The sequence below is a fragment of the Penaeus vannamei genome, chromosome 26, assembly GCF_042767895.1.
Source record: "Penaeus vannamei isolate JL-2024 chromosome 26, ASM4276789v1, whole genome shotgun sequence".
NCBI lineage: Eukaryota > Metazoa > Arthropoda > Malacostraca > Decapoda > Penaeidae > Penaeus > Penaeus vannamei.
In genome coordinates, this window is record NC_091574.1 from 2506583 (window position 1) to 2512582 (window position 6000).

General features: G+C 36.0%; 1 protein-coding gene across 1 annotated transcript in view; it reads right to left on the minus strand.

Moving 5' to 3' along the window:
* LOC113817793 (serine-rich adhesin for platelets) overlaps window positions 1-6000 on the minus strand; it is a 158759-nt gene that overhangs the window by 42613 nt on the left and 110146 nt on the right. The window lies entirely within an intron of this gene.

The following is a 6000-nucleotide window of genomic DNA, read 5'->3' on the forward strand; positions in this document are numbered from 1 at the left end:
AAGTATATTTCAACCATATATAATTGACATGAAGATTGTCTTTACTTGTGGTGGCACTTGAAGGGGAGGAAGGAGGTAAAATGCTGGAAATGCTACTTCTTTCTGAACTCAAACTACACTCTAAGCTGCTGATAGAGCTTGGACTGATAGAAGGAATGATGGTTACGACACTTGTGCTTCTAGAGATAAAACTATTTGAACTACTGGAGCACGGGAGAACTGAATAACTTGAACTAAAACTGGAAATGCCTGATATCGAACCTAGAGGTAGAAGTGATATTAATAGCATCAAAAGAAAGAAAAACATATATGAGCCTACAATTTGTTTCAGTATGTGAATAGATATTTACAGACATTAGCAGGTATAACAGTGTAATATACAGGAAAAGCTAAACTGTGTCTCAAATATATTTCAACTATATATAATGGATATGAAAACTCTCATTACTTGTGATGGCACTTGAAGGGGAGGAAGGAGGTAAAATACTGGAAACGATACATGATTCTGAGCTCGAACTATGATCTAAGCTGCTGATAGACCTTAGACTGATAGATGGAATGATGCTTGAACAACTTCCACAACTGAATACTGATATACTTGAACTTCTGGAGCTACTAGGGATAGAACTGTTTGAGCTACTGGAGCATGGAACAACTGAATAACTTGAACTACAACTGGAAATTCCTGATGCTGAACCTGAAGGAAGAAATGATATCAACAGCATTGAAAAAGAAGAAGGAAAAAACATAAACCTAAAATGTGTAAGTTTCAGCAGATATTTGCAGAGACAATAGTATAATATACTGGAAAAGCTAAGTGTTTCTCAAGTATATATCAACTATACATTACAGACATTTGAGACTGGCTTTACTTGTAATGACTCTTGAAGGGGAGGAAGGAGCCATACTGGAAACACTACTTGATTCTGAACTCAAACTACTCTGTAAGCCGCTGATAGAGCTTGGACTGATAGAAGGAATGATGCTTGAACAACCTATACTACTGAAGACTGAGATACTTGAGCTTCTGGAGCTACTTGGGATAGAGCTAGTTGAGCTACTGGAGCATGGAAGAACTGAGTAACTTGAACTACAACTGGAAATGCCAGGTATAGAACCTAGAAGAAGAGGTGATATCAACATCATCTATAGAAAAAAAAAAAAAGTATGCGAATACATCTTCACCGATATTTACATTATAATGGAAAAGCATGTGTTATTCAAGTATATATCAGCTATACAAAATGGAAATGATTGTCATTACTTGTGGTAGTACTTGAAGGAGAGGAAGGAGATAAACTACAGGAAATGCTAGTTCTTTCAGAGCTCAAACTACACTCTAAGCCGCTGATAGAGCTTGGACTGATAGAAGGAATGATGCTTGAACAACCTATACTACTGAAGACTGAGATGCTTGAGCTTCTGGAGCTACTAGAGATAGAGCTATTTGAGCTACTGGAGCATGGAAGAACTGAATAACTTGAACTAAAACTGGAAATGCCTGATGCTGAACCTGGAGGAAGATGTGATATTGAGAACATTAAAAGATAGAAAAAAAGAATAATGAACCTACAATTTGTAAGTTTCAGTAAGAAAATATATTTCCACAGATATTTGCAGTGATAACAGTATAGTATACTGGAAAAACTGTTTTCCAAGTATATATCAACTATGTAAAATGGACATAAAGTTTGTCAATACTTGTGATGGCACTTGAAGAGGAGGAAGGAGGTAAACTACAGGAAATGCTACATCTTTCTGAGCTCGAACTACTCTCTAAGCTGCTGATAGAACATGGACTGATAGAAGGAAGGCTGCTTGAACTGTTTATATTACTGAAGACGGAGATACTTGAGCTTTTGGAGATACTAGAGATAGAGCTATTTAAGCTACTGGAGCACGGAAGAATTGAAGAGCTTGAATGAAAACTGGAAATTTCTGAAGCTGAACCTGGAGGAAGATTTGATATTAAAGAAAAAAAAGAAAAAGAAAAAAAAAAAGTGAACTTACAATTTGTATGTTTTTTTCAGATTTGCAGAGATAATAGCATAGTATACTAGAAAAGCGAAAGTGTTTTTCAAGTGTATATCAACTATATATTAAAGACATTGAAATTGTCATTACTTCTGATGGCACTTGAAGAGGAGGAAGGAGGTAAAATACTGGAAATGCTTCTTGATTCTGAGCTCAAACTACTCTCTAAGCTGCTGAGAGAGCTTGAACTGATAGAAGGAATGCTGCTTGAACAACCTATACTACTGAAGACTGAGATACTTGAGCTTTTGGAGCTACTAAAGATAGAGCTATTTGAGCTACTGGAGCATGGGAGAACTGAATAACTTGAACTAAAACTGGAAATGCCTGATATCGAACCTAGAGGAAGAAGTGATATTAACAGCATTAATAGAAAAAAAGTTTTAGTAAAGAAAGAAATAAAGAAAAGAATCATGAACCTACATATTGTAGGTAACAGAATGAGAATACATTTTCACAGATATTTACAGAGATAATAGAATAGTATACTGAAAAAGTTTAATATTTCTCAAATATGTATCAGCTATATGTAATAGACAGAGATTGTCATTACATGTGATGACACTTGAAGAGGAGGAAGGAGGTAAACTATTGGAAATGCTACTTCTTTCTGAGCTCGAACTACTCTCTGAGCTGCTAATAGAGCTTGGACTGACAGATGGAATGATGCTTGAACAACCTATACTACTGAAGACTGAGTTACTTGAGCTTCTGGAGCTACTAGAGATAGAGCTTTTTGAGCTGCTGGAGCACGGAAGAATTGAAGAACTTGAGCTATTTGAGCTACTGGAGCATGGAACTGAACAACTTGAACTAAAACTGGAAATGCCTGATGCTGAACCTGGAGAAAGATGTGATATTGAAACATTAAAAGAAAGAAAGAAAAAAAGAATCATGAACCTACCTAAAAGTTTCAGTAAGAAAATATATTTCCACAGACATATGCAGCGATAACAGTAAAGTATACTGGAAAAGCTGTTTGTCAAGTATATATCAACCATGTAAATTGGACATAAAGATTGTCAATACTTGTGATGGCACTTGAAGGGGAGGAAGGAGGTAAAATACTGGAACTACTCTCTAAGCTGCTGATAGAGCTTGAACTGATAGAAGGAATGATGCTTGAACAACCTATACTACTGAAGACTGAGATACTTGAGCTTCTGGAGCTACTAGAGATAGAGCTATTTGAGCTACTGGAGCATGGAAGAACTGAATAACTTGAACTGGAAATGCGTGATGTTGAACCTGGAAGAAGTGATATTAACAACAAAGATGTGAACCTACAATTCGTAAGTTTTAGTATGCGAATGCATTTTCACAGATTTAAGCAGAGACAACAGTATTACATACAGGAAAAGCTGTAGTGTTTTCAAGTATATTTCAACTATAAATGATAGATATCAGGATTGTCATTACTTGTGATGGCACTTGAAGGGGAGGAAGGAAGTAAACTACTGGAAATGCTACTTCTTTCTGAGCTCGAACTACTCTCTAAGCTGCTGATAGAACATGGACTGATAGAAGGAAGGCTGCTTGAACTGTTTATATTACTGAAGACGGAGATACTTGAGCTTTTAGAGATACTAGAGATAGAGCTATCTGAACTACTGGAGCACAGAAGAATTGAAGAACTTGAACTAAAACTGGAAATTCCTGAAGCTGAACCTGGAGGAAGATTTGATATCAAAGACCAATAAAAAAGAAGAAGAAGAGGAGGCAAACGTGAACTTACAATTTATATGTTTTTTTCAGATTTATAGAGATAATAGCATAGTATACTGGAAAAGCGAAAGTGTTTTTCAAGTGTATATCAACTATATATAAAAGACATTGGATCTGTCATTACTTCTGATGGCACTTGAAGAGGAGGAAGGAGGTAAAATACTGGAAATGCTACTTCTTCCTGAGCTCAAACTACTCTCTAAGCTGCTGATAGAGCTTGGACTGATAGAAGGATTGATGCTTGAACAACCTAAACTACTGAAGACTGAGATACTTGAGCTTATAGATCTGTTTGAGCTACTGGAGCATGGAAGAACAGAATAACTTGAACTAAAACTGGAAATGCCTGATGCTGAACCTGGAGGAAGATGTGATGATGAAAACATCAAAAGAAAGAAAAAGAAAAAAAGAATCATGAACCAGCAATTTGGAAGTTTCAGTAAGAAAATAATTCACAGATATATGAAGGAGATGATAATATTGTATACTGGAAAAGCTTAAGTGTTTCTCAAGTATATATCAACTATGTATAATGGACATAAAAATTGTCATTACTTGTGATGGCACTTGAAGGGGCGGAAGGAGATAAACTACTGGAAATGCTACTTGATTCTGAGCTCAAACTGCTTTCTAAGCTGCTGATCGAGCTTGGACTGATAGAAGGAATGATGCTTGAACAACCTATACTACTGAAGACTGAGATACTTGAGCTTCTGGAGCTACTCGGGATAGAGATATTTGAGCTACTGGAGCATGGAAGAACTGAGTAACTTGAACTACAACTGGAAATGCCAGGTATAGAACCTAGAAGAAGAGGTGATATCAACATCATTTACAGGAAAAAAAAGAAAAAAAGTATGCGAATACATCTTCACCGATATTTACATTATAATGGAAAAGCATGGGTTATTCAATTATATATCAGCTATACATAATGGACATGATTGTCCTTACTTGTGGTAGCACTTGAAGGAGAGGAAGGAGATAAACTACAGGAAGTGCTAGTTTTTTCGGAGCTCAAACTACACTCTAAGCTGCTGATAGAGCTTGGACTGATAGATGGAATGATGCTTGAACAACCTATACTACTGAAGACTGAGATACTTGAGCTTCTGGAGCTACTAGAGATAGAGCTATTTGAGCTACTGGAGCACGGAAGAACTGAATAACTTGAACTAAAACTGGAAATGCCTGATATCGAACCTAGAGGAAGAAGTGATATTAACAGCATCAAAAGAAAGAAAGAAAAACATATATGAGCCTTCGATTCGTGTTTCAGTATGTGAATATATATTTCATAGATATTTGTAGAGATAACACTGCAATATACTGGAAAAGTTAAACTGCTTTTCAAATATATATCAGCTATATATAATGGACATGAAATCTCTCATTACTTGTGATGGAAGGGTGTAAAATACTGGAAATGCTACTTGATTCTGAGCTCAAACTGCTTTCTAAGCTGCTGATAGAGCTTGGACTGAGAGAAGGAATGATGCTTGAACAACTTGTACTACTGAAGATTGAGATACTTGAGCTTCTGGAGCTACTAGGGATAAAACTGTTTGAGCTACTGGAGCACGGAAGAGCTGAATAACTTGAGCTACAACTGGAAATGCCAGATATCGAACCTAGAGGAAGAGGTGATACCAATGTCATTTATATTACACCATGAGACAAGGCTTAGCTCTAACAGAACTCTGATACCATAACCTAGGGTGCTCAAGAGTTTGGAGCTCGATATATAAGGAAAAACAATAATTCTTAAAACCTTTGAAAGTGAACATGGGTACTTAAATAGATATGCACAAAGTGTGTGGTAAGATGTAAAGAGTTGGCAGTTATAAGAATGCCACAGAAATATAATCCATTGATACCAGAAGGTAATTTAAGGATGAAATATTGTAATGGGTGTTATAGGTAATCTCAAGTGGTTGTTTAATGAAATTATATTTATTTCTTGAGTTTTATGAAGAGTTCTGTGTACGGTTCTGTGTGACAGGAAATGGATGGTGATGGCAGGAGGATATAAGAACTGAAGTTTGCTGTAAATTGTTATTTGTGTTGAAAATGAAAGTATGGCTGAAATGTATATGAACATGTAAATATGGTTGATGTTATCCAAAGTAGTGAAAAAGGGTACCTGAATGAAAACTATCTTCAGAATAATACTGACTTCCCGATATCATAATTATACATATATGTGTCCATATTCTTAAAACATGAATACAGAATGCTAGA